The 18416-nt window shown below is 32.5% G+C and overlaps 2 pseudogenes; both read left to right on the top strand.

Annotated features, from left to right (window-relative positions):
* Positions 1 to 17439: 17439 nt before the first annotated feature.
* LOC145255971 (U2 spliceosomal RNA) lies at positions 17440 to 17577 on the top strand (annotated as a pseudogene).
* A 416-nt stretch (positions 17578 to 17993) lies between these two features.
* LOC145255913 (U2 spliceosomal RNA) lies at positions 17994 to 18120 on the top strand (annotated as a pseudogene).
* Positions 18121 to 18416: the final 296 nt, after the last annotated feature.

Here is an 18416-nt window from a genome sequence, read left to right as displayed (position 1 = left end):
AGAGTAGTAGTTGATGGGCAAAAATCAGAAGCTCACAGTATTAATGCTGGTGTCCCTCAGGGGTCCATCCTGAGCCCAACTCTTTTCCTGATCTACATTAGTGATCTTCCAAATCACATCCTTACATCATTTGTAGACATTTATGCTGATGACACTACCATTTATGGTAGCACATCTAAGACAGTAAACGACCAAGTTATCTCTGATTCTCTCTCCTCTGATCTTGCGCACGTGGTACAATGGGGAAAGGGGTGGCTGGTTACTTTTAATGCATCTAAAACCAAGCTCCTCTCTTTACATCATCAACGTTCTGATCCACATCTGGCATCAATTGAAATGAATGGCTCTCATTTTGAGGAGGCCTCAAGTTTTGACAAGCTTCTGGGCTTGACCTTTACTCCTGATCTTAAATGAAACACATACATCAAATCTGTTTCCAAGGCCGCTGGAAAAATGGTCGGATCCTTCTATCCATCCAGTAGATATCTCACTGCTGATGCTATTCTCTATCTATATAAGAGCCAGGTACGTCCAAGGATGGAATACTTTTGCCACATCTGGGCAGGAGCTGCTAGGAAGGACTAGTCCTGCCTTGATAGAGTTCAAAATAGACTTCATAGCCTCGTAGGAGATGTCCTTTTCTCTATCTCACAGACGAGATGTTGCAAGTTTGTCTCTGCTGTATTGTTATTTTCATGGAAAGTGTTCGACTGAGCTTCAGTCTATGGTCCCCCTTCACCAAACTTTCACAAGAAACACTCATCTAGTAGCTGAAAACACTATCAATAATTCCTCCTCTCTTTATCTGTGCCTAAACCTAAACGTAGATTCCATGAACAAAGCTTCTTTCTTAGAACTGCTCGCCTGTGGAACTGTCTTCTGTTTTCCTGCTTTCCAGCTGACTACAATTTGGTTGTCTTCAAGTCTAACGTAAACAAGTTCTTGATGAGCCGTTCCACTTGTTAACAAATTTACTGAATTTCCATTACTAACGATTACTATATCCTTATTACCTTATTACCCTTATCCTCGAGTGGCCTCTTGGCCTTGATAAGTGGTGATCCCTATGTAAAAAAAAAACTTTTATTAACAAAAATATCATATTTAAGCCTATTTTACGACCAAGCAAAGCCGGGCGACTTGCTAGCATATATATATATATATATATATATATATATATATATATATATATATATACTCGGGTTTTTTTATTCAAAAGTAATGGACTAATGAATTCAACGAGGTTGTTAGATAGTGCTCAATAAAAAGAGCTGATAATATTTGTTTATTGCTATATAAACATGGTCAGATTTGAAAGCAAAAAAAGTGAAGCAGAGGGAATATGGTGAAGAAAAAGGTGATTACACATAAATCATCCATTCATGTGTAATCACCTTTTTCTTCACTATATTCCCTCTGCTTCACTGTTTTTGTTTTCAAGTAAGATCTTTGACTAACTTGTTGTTTCATCAAATACTTCTGCATGCAAAATCCGATCCCGCATTTTGCTAATTCCTACCCTCTGATGAGAAGGAAAGTATTTCTTCGAAACTCCGCAGATTAAGGACTATCCATTTATCTAGTGTTTCCTTTTAAGATTAAATATGTTTTTTAACTCATTTCAAAGTGTTTTTTAACATATTTTATGAACTATTTGCTCATATATATATATATATATATATATATATATGTATAGAGAGAGAGAGAGAGAGAGAGAGAGAGATAGTGAGTGAATGAGAGACAGACAGACAGACAGAAAGAAAGAAAACAAAGAAGGAAAGAGAGAGTGAGAAGGAAACATTCAAACATATTGATAATAGTTAATATTTTATAATTTATTGCATTTAGCAGACAGTTCATTGATTGTTGGGAATTTTCATTTTATTTTTTTTCTTAATTTACGAAATTCCTCCGAATCAAGCATCTTTTATCAAAATGATTGCGTTGTCGATCAGTGTAAGGCCAATGCAGTTTCGCAATCTAGAGAAGCATAAAAAAAGTTCTGACTGTAAAACATAATTTGTGAACTTTTCCAATTTAATCTGGAAAGAAGAACACACACACACACACACACACACACACACACACACACACATATATACTAGCAGGGAAACCTGACGTTGCCCGGGATTGAATGATGACCAGCAAATATTTCCCACTTCCATATCTTTATTGTCATCAAAATCAGTTAAGTCAACCATTTTTCAATCGATTGATTGCATGCTTTATTTAAGGACCAATTGCAGTGCACCGGCCGGAAGCTTCACATGCCTTCCCGCAGTGACAGTCCACAATATATTGTAGTCTACATTGCACTGTAGAGAACCTACTGTTGATTTTATAAAATTATTTTTATATACAATAATTTGAATTAAAGTTTAAAATGCAAAAGTATTATGCTTCAATTGACCTTTAAACAGAAACATTCATTTCGAACGGGCCTCTGTTATATCAAAGAACCTACTGTTGAATTTGGTACTCTCATAAAACTTCCTCCTTTGAAGTACTACTTTGTCTCCAAATAATAAAATGTAGGTCAAACAAAAAATAATTTTTATAAGTTATCCAAAGGAAATACTGTTAGAAATACAGAATCATTTCCTTCTCCCATGTTCTTTGTGGTATTATCCTAAGACTAATATACCACCTCAAAAACGTTTAAATCTTTAGAATACTAATTGAATCCGCATATTGCTGACTTAGAACTTGTAAAGACTAATTTCACTGCTAGTAAATTCAAAAATACCAAAGATGATTTCTTCTTTTCCCTTCTACAAAAAACACACGTTGCTTATCTGCTGTTATTTCCATGGTAGATGCTTGACCGTACTCCAACCTTAATTCCTCCTTGTAAAACATTCATAGCAATAACTTGTTTTGCTATCACAGCAAAACAAAAGCTTGTCTTTCATCTTCCATATGCCTAGCGTCAGGTGGTATTTCCATGAATAGAGCTTTGTCACAAGTGTTTCTCATCTGTGAAACATTACCACAGGTCGGCTTCTCTGCAGATTACAATATGGTCTTCTTCAAATCCGTTGTCAATGAACCGTCCCCACAAATATTCGATCTTGGTTCAGTCCATTAATCATTTACAATCCTCTCGTAAGTTTCTTCTCCTTTCAACTGACAATCATTACTTTTAATTAACCTTTATCTTCTAGTAGCTTTTAACCTTGATAAGTGGTCATTCACTAATATAAAAGCAGTATTATACACAACATCGTCTCAGAAATAAATTTGGGCTGCTCTTAAAAATCTCTGATCCTTCCTTGTAAGACATTCACAGCAAGAACTTGTTTTTTTTTTACCACAATGTTTCATACATATTGTAGAAGACAAAAACAAACAAGAACAAAATAGAAATGCCCAGAGAAGAGTCCTTCTTACCGTTTCCCAAAGAATTCCTTTTTAGGTCTTCCAGTAAAACATTCTTCTACTTTTCTATTTCTCTGACGTCTTTGACAGTTCTTGGCATACTTTGCTTCTTCTGTTTTCTTGATAAACAAAACAAAACTAAATATTTTGTATATTAACCAACTTACAAGTGTAACTCTTATTCACTATTTTCTTTAGTTTCTATTTTTCCACTCTCATAGAATAAATTATTGTCTATTCAATAATGCACAAACAGAAGTAGCAGCCAAAAAACTGACATTGGTTTTCTTGCTGTCAAACTGAGATATGGTCCTGTTCAGTTCTAGAAGGTTCACCCTCTCAGGCTTTACCTTATCTCTGAGAAGGGGTTAGTTTATTGTTAACCGCTTAAGGCGCCCCTAACATGGAATATCAAAGGGACTGCTTAGGCATTTAGTAGGTCAGAATGCGTTTCTCATATCTACACTTGAATACTTATATACATTATATAATTATTATATATATTATATAATTTCCACTAGAAAGGAAAATTCTATAGTAATATAAATCTATTTTGAGTGGTAAATAATTCACACTCAGAAAAGAAAAATTAGATAAAATAAATTCCAGAATAAAAGAAACATTAGATAAAATAAATTCCAGAATAAAAGAAACATTAGATAAAATAAATTCCAGAATAAAAGAAAAATTAGATAAAATAAATTCCAGAATAAAAGAAAAATTAGATAAAATAAATTCCAGAATAAAAGAAAAATTAGATAAAATAAATTCCAGAATAAAAGAAAAATTAGATAAAATAAATTCCAGAATAAAAGCAAAATCTCTAGCGATTTATGATTTAAGTACGCTATATACTAAAAAAAACTTATAAAAGAATTAAACAATACTGTAGATTTAGCTTTTGAAGATGGCAAAGATATATATAGACGTTTCAAACTCTGAAGCTTTTTGGTGTCAAAATAAAAACAGCAAAACTAATGTTTCCAAAGGCATTTTAAAAATACTTATAAGTTATCTTATTAAAGAAAGTTATTTTCAAATAGAAAATAAAATATTACTCCAAACTATAGGCATCCCAATGGAATTGGATGCTTCACCATTTGGGGCAAATCTGTATTTACATAGACTTGAGTATATATACATGTCATCACAAATAAAAATGATATACAGTGTATCACAAAAGTGAGTACACCTCTCACATTTCTTCAAATATTTAAGTACATCTCTTCATAGGAAACACTGTAAAATGATTTTTGACACAATGAAAAGTAGTCTTTCTGAAGCATATATATATATAGAGAGAGTTAATTTATTTCTCCCTCAAAATAACTCAAAATATAGCCATTAAAAGCTGACAACAAAGGGGAGTACACCCCTTACGAAAAGTTGTCAATATCAACATACAACATATAAACACTCAATATTTTGTGTGGCCACCATCATTATCCAAAATTGCCTTTACTCTCCTGGGCATGGAGTTTACCAGAGCTTCACAGGTAGCCACTGCAATGCTTTTCCACTCTTCAATTATAGCGTCGCAGAGCTAGCAGGTATTTAAGACTTTGCATATCTCCACCTTCTGCTTGAGGATGCCCCAAAGATGTTCTCTTGGGTTCAAGTCTGGAGATATGCTTGGCCAATCTATTACCGTCACCCTCAGCCTCTTCAGTAAAGCAGTGGTTTTCTTGGGTGTGTGTTTTGGGTCATTGTCATGCTGGAACACTGCTCTGCGACCCAGTTTCTGGAGAGAGGAGATCATGCTCTACTGCAGTATTTGACAGTACATGTTGGAGTTCATGTTTCCCTCAATTAAATGTAACTCTCCAATACTTGCAGCACTCATGCAGCCCCAGACCACCACCATGCTTGACTGTAAGCATGACACACTTATATTTGTACTCCTCAAATTGGTGTGCATGGCTGTCGCTCCAGGAGGAAGCCTCTTCTGAAGGCAATACACAAGAAAGCCCGCAAACAGTTTGCTGAAGACATGTCAACAAAGTTCATAGATTACTGGAACCATGTCCTATGGTCTGATGAGACGAAATTTAATTTGTTAGGTTCTGATGTGTGGTGGCGACCAGGTGAGGAGTACAAAGATAAGTGTGTTAAATATTTGAAGAAATATGTGGGGGTGTACTCACTTTTATGATACACTGTATCTAAAACATATAATTTTCATGATTGTAGGAGATTGTAATGACCTTATATGTATAAATGATAACGAGGAATTTGAAAAAAAAAATCATCTTATATTTCCAAACGAGTTAGAATTAAATCGTGAACATAGAGGAACACAAGCTACATTTCTGGATTTAGATATAAAAATTGAGGATAGAATTTTTATTAATAAAATATTTGATAAAAGAAAACCTTTCCCCTTTCAAATAGTTTGTATGTAGCACAAAGATAGTACCTGCCCTGTATTTATGTTTTATGGAACCATTATGTCAGAGTTTTTGAGAATAGCTCGCATTACTTTAAAATTATTAGATTTTATACCACCAGTTTCTAGCTTAGTAATAAGGATGATTAAACAAGGTGGTGATAAAACTAAAATATTTAAACATTAAATAAAGCATTTGTTCGTTATCTAGATGCTTTTGAATCGTATAAAATTAACCAGAATATATTAATAAAGGAAATCCAAAACTATATTAGTAATGTATAAATTGTCTTGTATATATAAAAAAAGTGTGTGTATATATATATATATATATATATATATATATATATATATATATATATATATATATATATATATATATTTAAATAAGGGGGTAGTCACCAACAATGTGTATTTTTTAACATTATTTTATTATTCCGTGTCTTGGTTTTTCTTTGAGAATTATGTTTAAATCATTGTAATAATGTTTTTAAATCATTGAAATCGTTTTTAACGCGTTTCAGACGTTATGTGAAGCGTCCTCGTTAGAAATTATTTTCAAATGTGTTGGAGATGTAAAATAGCATTTTCGTAGTTCATTTGAAGTGTTTCCAAGGGTTGGAGACGTGTAAGTGTCTACTATTCATAGGAATGTTCAATTTTTATTACGCTTTTATTGGGTTGAGTAATAAAAATTAAACATTCCTATGAATAGTAGACACTTACACGTCTCCACCCCTTGGAAACACTTCAAATGAACTAGAAAATGCTATTTTTATATATCCAAAAGAGGACGCTTCACAGAACGTCTGAAACGCGTTAAAAACGATTTCAATGATTTAAAAACATTATTACAATGATCTAAACATAATTCTCAATGAAAAACCAAGACACGGAATAATAAAATAATGTACAAAAATACACATTGTTGGTGACTGCCCCCTTATTTAAATAGACATCTTTCTTTCGTTGGAATTTTTTAATCCATTATATATATATATATATATATATATATATATATATATATATATATATATATATATATATATATATATATATATATATATATATATATATATAAGAATTACAATTAAATTTACCAAAATGATCCAAGATGGTAAAATTAAAGTATATTATAAATATTAAAGAATTAATATTTATAAAATTATCTCAGCCAGAACTTTTTATATATTTTTAATAAATAAATAAAAATGTGAATATATTTTATGCCCTTTCATGTTTAAACACATAGTCAAAAATTCACGTCGAAAAATACTACAGTGAATTTCTGTTGGCACCAATCCACGAGAAAAGTAGAGCAAAAGTTGCATTTTCTGACGATGATGATGCTGTTGCAAAACTGTGACAACTGCAAAACTACGTGCATCCATGACAATAGAAAATTCAACGTCAGATATAAGATGCGACAACATGATTAATCTGAAAGCTTATTCTTTGCCTTGTGAAAGGATTTTAGCTGGCAGACATCAAATGAAATAAGTTCATCTTTTCTTTATATTCTTCAATAGATCGGTTAAAAGAGCAAGCATATTTGCACAGATCAAGATGAACCCTGTAGTAATTTAATAGTTCAAGAAAATGTAGTAGAGAAGTTAGTGAACATAAATCAAGCAGAGCTTTAAACTTTTTCAGGTAAAGGTAAAATAGAAGCTGAGCTTATGATACAAAAATACACAATTTGTGGAACTAGAGATACGTTTAACAGTGTTTATCCTGACATGGTAATGCTGAAAACGTTCAAGAAAAATACACAGACGTTTTAAATGTTCCTCTGCTGAGGTGTTAGCTATATAGATATATCGTTTATGTAATTGTACACAAAGTTTGTCATGAACTACTTCATCCATAAAATGCCGAATGACATTGTTAAATATTCAAACGCTCTGACAACAGTCTTAGGAATATCTGCAGCATTTACCAGAATTTGGTTGTAAGACTTTTTAAAATCTAATTTTGAAAAAATTTTATATATGTGCAACAATAAAACAGAATCTTGAATATGAGGAATAAAGTAGTGGAGTTAAGACAATGGAAAGCTCCAGTAGCGCACCGATCTCCAGAACGCTTTGGAACTATATGCAAAAGGGTTGCCTAACTGTTAGATGAAGAATGAATTATACCTAAAAAAAAAAATTAGATTCATGTCTGACTCTCATTACTTGTGATAAAGGTGCGAAAAACGAGGACATCAACAGTTTCAATAAAATGCACAGTAGAATAAACAAGTTTGTTCATTTCCAAAATTATATTTTTTAGATATGGGAAAGAAATTAATAGCAAATAATAAGAGTGTTCAGAGAAAGCTATAAGGAGTACTAAACTAGTAAGTGGATTAGAAACTTTCCTATCAGATAATTATTGGCTAGTACGTGTCTTCTCTTCACATGTCCACTATCAAGCTAAAACAGTATAGGAAATTATCACATAGGATGGAGTTATGGACATCTGCAACTATGTGCGTAATCTCTGCATAGTTGCAAGTCTAAAGATCGTGCAACTTGACCTGATACGTGGATGTAAACGAACAATTTACAGCCTGGAGTACAAGCGTTGAGGTAGGAGGGTTCACTTTTAGGAGCCAAATACTACATGCAGCTTCTGTGTAAACTAGCAAGCGACGCTAAGAAGCGAAATCCTTTATCTAATATAATACAATAGTGTATTATTTATGAGTGTTTGAAAGCAAGGACCTATCGCTTCATGCTTTCATAAGAGGATCCTGGCTGTAGATCCATGGTAAGATCTTTCATGGTAGTCGTTAACAATCTGCAAATGCACTTAGCAATACATTTAGCTGCTTCGACTGTAACAAAGTGTATCTCACTTTAAGCGAACCACTATGCGGATGTCATCGGCGATAGCTGAAATATAACCAGCTACTTTTCTGTATGAATTATTATGATTCCAAATAAGCAATCGAGAAAAAAAGAGACTCCTGAATAAAATGAAGAGCTTGTAAAACAAACAAATTGGAAGTGTAAAGGAGAAACACGAATACAATGAAGACAAATTCTCCGTGTTGGGGATTTGGGTAAAGAAAAAACTCTGGGAAATATTGTGTCTTTACTTCCGTTAGGAAACACACCAAAGAAAAATTCAAATCATCACTTGGCAAAGAAATTCAAAATGAAACTGAAACAATATATAAAATAAATTGTGAGACTAATTGCAAAAAGAACCTAATGAAATATTTAACTGAAAGTTTATACAATTTACATATTATGCGGCAAAGTTAAAAACAAAGTTTATTTGTTTTTCCAGTTTTGTAAAGAGAAAAATAAATGTTCACTAAACTAAGAGGCAGAATAATATTCATTTTGGCACCATCGAATTTGGAAGCTAGAAACTTCAAATCAGCCATGTTTATATCACGGACGTGCGGGAATTGGTACACCATGTGGTGATCGTATTACAGTTGGTGGGCATTTATATATTTTTTATATGTTAAAGTAATTTTGAATTTAACCCCGGATATAAAACAGTATAGTTTGTATTCTATCAATAATCAGTGGCTATTTAAAAAAAAAAATTAAAGATGTATACAAGCATATGAATCTTCCATAAAAAAGAAAACGCTATACAACGAATATCATGCCAGGAAAAATAAAACCCAAAGTAAAATGCATCTGCTTACATATGCTATTGTCAGCTGGTATTTTTCTGCGAGAATCTAGGATTATATTTTAAAAACAAGAATATTTAGTTGTGTTATTTTTCACTACTTTTTAAGCTTTTGTATTGTGTCTTTAAATTGCTGAGGAAAAATAACGTGGTTGTAGTAGTAGAATTTGCATTGTTTGACTGCATTTGAAATTGGGAAAAATATAACGAGACCAATCAAAATTTAGATGAAAAAAAAATAAACATATTTATTTAACTTCTAATTTTCGACCCATATAAATCTTCATCAGGAAAATACGGACAATATTTTCTTTCTTTTTTACCTGACATATTGTTATTTAGTCGTACGTAATCTTCTGTTCTTATTGAAGATCAAGATTTTTTTATGGCCGAGTCCAGTGGCTTTGTGTCTTTGTGTGTAAGTGTAAGTTGCAAAAGTATTTCCACTAAATGTATTAAGATTGGAAAAATGTAACGGTTCAGAAATGTATTCAAATACAGTTAATACAAAAATGAAACCTTTTGTTGAAATCGAGCGTTTTTCGATTTTTTATTATATGCTCCGGTTTTCAAAATGTTGATGTTGATATAAGAGATGTTGTATTTTTAGATCACGTCGCCGTCAAAATTTTATGGTGAGTTTTTGGTGTAAGTTGGATGTCATGATAGGAAATCGTTATTTTGTTGAGTCGACCATGTCTGTATGCATCTCACAGAACTAGTTTGAATTAAAAAAAAAAAAAGGTTACCAAGTTCAAAAAAAAAATACTAATATCTTCACTACAATAAAATTAACTTTATTTCTTCTTTTCATCAAAACAGAAACGAACATAAGCATGTAAGGTTTGCTCAGCAGACAGGCAGGCGTTGGCTAAAGAGAAAATGTGGAATTTTGGGGTTCGATTTTGTTTTGTCTTTTTCTGGCTGAAAACCGAGAGCATATTTTTAACATCGTAAGCTTATGACAGAATATCGAGTTCTAGAGTTCACTTTTGTCTTTGCTATTTTCTGGTTAATAATGAAAATATGTTTTAAGCGCCTTATCAACATGGCATCTTGTTCAGGAACTGGATTCTCTCTTAGCTAGAAACGAATGTTTGCTGAAAAAAGTGTTCAAATTACCCATTGGTATTTCTACATGAATCTAGATCTGCCTGTTTTAGCCCACCGAATGCCAACTAAATATTATGCTAAAAAAAACTACATACAAGAGAAATAGATCTTTATCATGTAACTGCTTAACTGGTTTATAAAAGGGTTGAAATATTCCATTATGCTTGGATATGCAAGTACATTTTCCGAGCACTGATTGGCTACTAGTCTGTGAATAGATAACCCATTTAGGAAACTGCTTGTTTGTATTAAATAATATTTGCATCTCAATTTTGGAACTTTTTATGCCGGTAAGTGTCGATTTGAGTCTACAGTAATCACGTTATGCATTAAAGATGGCTGACATCAATTATGGAAATTAGATTGAACTTATTTAAAAAACAATATTTTTGAAGAATATTCAGATGAAAAATAAACATGTACGTCAACAGTACTTAAAATGCGATTAGCATTCTTAATATGGTTGATTCGTTCCAATTCTAGGTATTTTAGTGCTCAGGACCATGTCAAATTGTGATCTTCCAAGAGATTGAAAAAAAACTAATAATACAGATATGATATCTGCATGTCGTTGCAAAAGATTTTGCCGGTTTGTAGAAAGAACGTTTTAAACCATTGCAATTTATTTTATGCATTTTGTTATTACTTGAACATACCTCGATTAATTTATAACTTTTATTTTAGATTATTAAAGCATTATTCATATTTTTCTGCAATATTTTTCACCCATGTTGACCCGAAAATGACCTCCTTTAACTAATAGAAAGAGAGTAATTTTTCATCATGATAATGCTCGCACTCACATATTACTACTGACCAAAGATCTCCTAGAAGAATTTGTTTGGAAAATCTTACCTCAATAATTTGGGTTGTTTGGACGACAATTTTCACTTCAGATGTTATTCGAATGCAGGAATCTTTATATCCAACTTTTGAATCTCTGTGGAATTTCAAATTTATTTCTATTCTTCAGATCGCCCATGCTCAGGATCGAAACTTCAACTGCCAAAAGACTTTTACTTAGAACTGATTATTACAATTACGAATTACTTAAGACTTCTATCTAATCGTTGCTAAAAGGATGAGAGCAAACTACTCGCTGTGATTTAATAAAGATTTTCCATTCAAAATTTCATACAGATTTCTGAGTCCGGCATAAAGATGCTCGAGTTTGACGAAACGCACCTGGAGAAGGTTGGAGGGTATATCAGCCGAAACATTGTTGTGACGATAATATGTAACGTAGTCTTGGAACCAACGCGTTGTAGCCTCAGTCGCAAAGGGGATAAAGGATAGAAAAGAACTTCATTTTGCTTTTTTTGTTGTACAACGACATTTATTTCCTTATTCCCTCATTACTGCTGTGACGTTCCTCACGTGATCGCCTTCTCGAACGTCATCTACTACTCACGTGATCTCGAATGCTGTTCACGCCTTTAATGTGATCTCCTTTTTATTTTTTCCTACCAGTGACGTCATTTCGCATGCATTTGCATACGCGCATCTGCACTATGTTACAATATCCCAGATGAGAACAAATAATATAAATATAAAATAAAATACGCATCAAGTGCGCTTGAAAGCCAAATCACAACGCAATATTACCAAATATTGTAATATTGCGTTGTGATTTGGTTTTCAAGCGCATCTGATGAGTATTTTATTTTATTTAAATTAAATCAACGCTTCTATAACGGAACTCACACCCCTGACGTTCGATTGCTTTTTCATGTGACGAACAACTCGCAATAAATTCATAGGTCATTCGTGATAAGGAGTTTGTAAGTTGTTTCAGCTTATTTATTGGTCAATTTCGTTCCCTGAATATAAAGTCTCGGCAAAGTTTTCAAAGGTTAATAACCAGTGTTTCTAATGCTTTTAGCCATCTCTGGTGAAATGGTCAATTATTTTGTATTTAGTTTCAGTCTGAAAAGTTATTTTCAAAATAGATTTCAAAATCTAGATCAATTAATTATGAATTTATTTTTTTTGCTATATATTCTGGTAATAAGTTACAATATCAGATGAAAGTCAGCAGTATCATAGAATATTTTAAATTGGAATCGGAAGAATCTAAAATAAATGGTAAAAGAAAAAATAATAACATAGCAGTTTTAGGAACTATCGGATGAACTACTAAACAGAATTTAATACCTATTTTTAACAGAATTTAATACCAATACTATTCTGTTAATAATGGAGATGTAGTAACTGCCTGTCTAAAGCTGGAATTTCTATCATCTTTTAATGCTAAATTTAGTTTACTAAACAATTTTTCAAACTAAAGCACTGTCGTTTGATGCTCAATGCAGGTGTGGTAGTAGTGGAGTATCTGTTCTGTTGACATGATACCAACCTACCTCTTTTTTAGGGATGAGATAGTGTAGTATTTGTTCTGTTGTCATGAGGCGATACATCCAAGCATTACTTCATCTTTATGCGAGGACAGTGTAGTATATGTTCGTTTATTATAGCACCATCCTCTCAGACATTATCTCCTCTTTTTTAGTGGACGAGGAAATAATGTAGCATCTGTTCTGTTGTCATGGTACGATCTTCCCAGAGATTGCCATCTTCTTTTTAAAATTTGTTATCGCTACTTACTCTATCCTTAGGGTTATTTTTTATTTTTTTTTTTTTATTAGATTTTCACCCCAAACAAGGCACATTGCCACTCAGGTGTAGGGGGCTACTATCAGGGTCAGCAACTACGGGGGCACTATGTAGGGATTTGGGCAGCAAGATGTCGGTTCACGTTGCACTTGAACTTCTGCATGTCAGTACAGTTAGGGAAGTATGATCCTGGAATGGAATTCCAGAGTCCAGCGGTTCTGGGGAAGAAACTACTGGAGTAGAAGGATCTTTTGCATCTAGGGATCTCTACTGTGTGGGGGTGGGATTTAGCTGCCTGTCTTTCTAAAATGAAACAAGGTTTCGAGGGGAGAAGGGTGCTAATTTCAGACTTAAAAGATATTAAAAAACAAAACAAAAAAAAGAAGTCCAAGGGTAGTTGCTATTTAAATTGGGATCGGTTTTTTTATTACTATCTTTAAGTCTTAAATTAGCGACCATTTTCTCAAGAAATAAACTGTCATTTTGGAAAATAACTCTAACAATAGATTAAAAGTGATGATCACAAATTTTTAGATAACTATCTGACAATCAGTATTGGCACTTATAATGATAGGTAGGAAAGTAAGTTTTCTTGCGTTTGGTAACAGTTATTTGTTGAATATTTTTTTCTTTTTTTTTTTGCATTGTAAACTATAATACACGTTTGTTTCTTTAAATTTGTCATTGTAAATTTATTTTTATTTATATTATCTGTACGTCTTCCTACCATATTTTTATAGGGGATATTCGCCCGTTTTCACCGGTAAAATAATATAACCATTTCCACAACTTGTATTATATAGTAAGTAGTTACAGCCTATATTAAATAAATTCACAATTGTTACTCAGAATTTTTTTTTTATAAAGTCAGATATGTGTATATGTTTATATATTTTTATGTGTATATGTTTATATATTTTTATGTGCATGTTTAAATATTTGTAGTAATTCTACAAACAATCTTACCTCAAAAAGCAAAAGATATGCTTTCTTTGCTGCCAGTGCGAGGAAGCCATGAGGAGAAGAAGGTGCATGTTTTATGAAGAAGGACGAAATATGCAACCTGAAGTGGCGAGAGTTTCTGAACATAAATGGCCAAACTCTAAGGGAAAGGAGTCAGTATTTCGCTCACATTTGATGTGTAAAGCTCTGTCAGTAAAAGACGTGCATGCATATGTAACAAAGTGCTGAACAAGGAAAAAAGTCTCCCTTGCAAAGAGTTTCAATGCTGTGAGCAATAATTCTCCAAAATCTAGAGATATATTCCTATGTGTATATGTTTATATATTTCTATGTGTATATGTTTATATATTTCTATGTGTATATGTTTGTATATTTCTATGTGTGTATGTTTATATATTTCTATGTGTATATGTTATATATATTTCTATGTGTATATGTTTATATATTCCTATGTGTATATATTTATATATTCCTATGTGTATATATTCATATATTCCTATGTGTATATGTTTATATATTTCTATGTGTATATGTTTATATATTTCTATGTGTATATGTTTATATATTCCTATGTGTATATGTTTATATGTTCCTATGTGTATATGTTTATATATTTCTATGTGTATATGTTTATATATTTCTATGTTTATATATTTCTATGTGTATATGTTTATATATTTCTATGTGTATATGTTTATATATTTCTATGTGTATATGTTTATATATTTCTATGTGTATATGTTTATATATTTCTATGTGTATATGTTTATATATTCCTATGTGTATATGTTTATATATTTCTATGTGTATATGTTTATATATTTCTATGTCTATATGTTTATATATTCCTATGTGTATATGTTTATATATTCCTATGTGTATATGTTTATATATTCCTATGTGTATATGTTTATATATTTCTATGCATAGGATTCACTTCGAAAGCAATATACGGCACAATCACATTAACGCACCAGTTCTTTTTAGATCACCAAAGTTAAATAATGTCGAGCCTGATCAGTACCAGAGATGACATTTTGGGAATACCAGGTCTTGAGTTGTAAGCCTTGTTTAGTTTCAGAAGAGTTTTCGATGGTTAGTTATCCCATACAAGTTCCGGAGACAACGAGTTCTCAGTAGACAGCTGTTCAGTACAGGTTCCAGACTTTACAATTTTGTAACCAAGGAGCAAAAAAATTCTTCCTATGTTTACACCAAGAAAACATATGCAAGGTTGCTAAAAAAAAAGGGTTAATTATTATGGAGCAATTCTTTAGAATGTTATTTTTGCAAATACGATAGACAAAATCGCATTACCTTTCATGTTGAATGATGACAAATGAAGACTTATAACTAACTTGATGATCTTTATTCCTACCAGCTGCTGCTGCTTCTGCTTCTGCTGCTGCTTCTGCTGCTGCTGCTGCTGATGATGATGATGAATTCAGTTGCCTTTAAAATTACATTGTCTTGTCACCCATTTCTTTCGCTTTCGAAAGGAGCTTAACTAACTCTCATCCACTCTCACCGAATCTGACTGATCTGCTTGATTTCAAATCCTCTTCACTGAATATGTTGAATCTATCCTTCTTTGTGACGTCAGAAACATGCCCAACCACGTGAATATTGGATTCACATGCACATATGTCCACACGTTTCTGCACACAAAGAAAATTCCTCAATCCATTGTCTATTATTTCTAACTGACGTATCTTTGTTTTATAATTATTTCTACTATAATGCCAATTCACTAAATTCATGGAATCGCAACTAAATAGTAATATTTATTCTTTTTAACTCTTGTATACTTGGTTCGATTCTAGCCTTTTCCTTTAATAAATATTATTTTCAAACTTATTTACGTTATTCTTCTAATGACTGGGATCTGTCCCCTTTCATATATGACAATAAGTGGTGACTCATTCATAAAAAATAAATACTATCTTCAGTCAGATTGTGAATCTTATTAACGATTTTACTATTTCTACTCACTACGAATTTTCACACAGGTCATCATCAGTGATAACTATGGATAGGACAACAGCATATTCTTTTCATTGTTTTGACTCTCGAGTGTGTATCCGTTGATATCTTGTATGCTTTCATATAGAGTGATGTGTTTCTCGGTTAATTAACTGTGTCTAACTGTGTCGGATATATACTCGAGAGCCAAAACAATGAAAAGAATATGCTGTTGTCATAGCCCTAGTGATTCCTCACTGATGATAACTAGCGTTGTTTCCTGTAACAAGTCTTTTTATTATTATTATTATTATTATTATTATTATTATTATTATTATTATTATTATTATTATTATTATTATTTAATAGTTTTCAGGCGGTGTTCTCTGAAGTCTGAATGACAGCAAGTCTCCCTAGATTTCCCGCACAATCTTTGTTTTTAATCATCGTTGCAAATCATTTTGCATTTTCGCAACAGCTATTTACCATTAAATTCTGGTTACTACACGCTTGAAATACAAATGCACACACATACATGCTCATTAGCAAACGAACACACACAAGCACAATTATACCACTCATACTAAACAGACAATGTTATAAACACACACACACACACACACACACACACATATATATATATGCACACACACATACACACACACGCACACATCTGCACATTTCGTCATTTGTGAGGGTTTTTTTTTTATCTTTTAATGTTGGTTTTTATTTTATTTTTTTGTTTCTTTCTCCTTTTCAATTTTTCTTCTTTTTTTTTGTTTTGTTTTTTCCTGTCTGTATTTTGCAATTTGTTGTTTTCAGTACAAAAATAAATGGCTTAATTAAAAACAGTTTAATTAGAGGTCAGTTAATGAATAAGATATTTCACTCAATTAACAATGGTCCCTTTGGCAAATATCGTCAGGTGCGCCTTTAAGTCTTAATACTGGTGTACTAATTCTTTCCTTTCTTTCTTTTTCTCTTTCTTTCTTTCTTATTCTTAGTCTTCTTTCATAACCTCTTTTTTCACATTTTTTCTCCTTTTTCTTTTTCTCATTCTCATTCTTTTTCCTCTTATTTTTATCCTCTTCTTTATTTTTCTATTTCTTCTTTCTGTTTTCTTTTTCTTATTCATCTTTTCTTTCATCTTTTACTTGTATCTATTCTCCTTCTTCTTCTTCTTCTTCTTCTTCTTCTTCTTCTTCTTTCAAAGTTCAGTTTTTAGTCGCGTGCAGGTGACTCAATAAGTCACTCGGTCGGTCGGTCGGTCGGTCAGTCGGTCAGTCGCTCGGTCGGTCTGTCTGTCCGTAACACTTTTGTGCTTGGCCTTTTTGGTTAAGATCAAAGGTCTGTTGCTAATAGATGTTGTTCTTAACTTTTTAAGCTTTTCTTGGCCTTTTGGCCAAGATCAAAGTGGAGTATCTGATTTTATTAATATTGTTATCTTTTTTGTATTTTTTGATATTAAAAAAAAAAAAATGTAATTGGGTTTAAGTAGGAAGACCCCCCTCCCACCACACACATAAATACAGATTTAAAAGGGTAACCATGATTAAAGATGCTGGCCGAGAGAAAAATCATTTAAAATTTCCAATAGAGACGAGATGGATCAACCAACCTCACCATCCCCCCTTCTTTTTGTAGTTGGCCTTGTGCCTAAGTTTTTTGTTCATTTTCCCTAATGTATTTTTTTCCTGTGAATAAAAAATTTAATATCTCAAAGTGTAGTATCTGTACTGGCAGATACTGCAAGCAAAGACCATATGTGGGGGTAACCCCACATATAAGACCTTGGTCAATGTAGGGGCAACCCTTCATACCAATCGTCACTATCCAGCTCCCCTACTACCCAGGGAGTTGGTCCCCATTTCCCCTTCACTCCTCACATTAAAAATAGGCCTTGTGCCTAATTTGCTCGGTGAGGGAGCAAATAAATACCCTTTTCTTGGCCTTTTGGCTAAGATCAAAGTGTAGTATCTGTTCTTACTACATGCTGTACTTATTGTGATATAAAGTGGGGGATCACTTTTCTGTATTAATTTAATGTAAAATGATCACCCACTTCACAACCAGTCAGTCTCAAAGCCATTCAAGTCATTCTCCAGATCATTCAAGTTGTTTTTTAAGGATATCAGTTATTTTTTAAGCATTCAAGTCATTCTTAAGGTCATACAATTCATCCTTAAGTTCATTAAAGTCATTCTAAGTCATTACTTTTTATTTATTGAAGTCATTTCAGCCCATTTTTCGGTCATTTTAGTTTATCTTTAAGAATTTCATGTCAATCCTACATTCACGCATTCATTCATTACATAAGAGCACGCGACTAATGGCTATCGGCCTTGTTTATATTTCAAGC

This window comes from Euprymna scolopes, chromosome 31, assembly GCF_053919585.1.
Source record: "Euprymna scolopes isolate OS-2025 chromosome 31, ASM5391958v1, whole genome shotgun sequence".
NCBI classification, from domain to species: domain Eukaryota; kingdom Metazoa; phylum Mollusca; class Cephalopoda; order Sepiida; family Sepiolidae; genus Euprymna; species Euprymna scolopes.
This window is presented reverse-complemented; position numbering and strand designations above follow the sequence as displayed.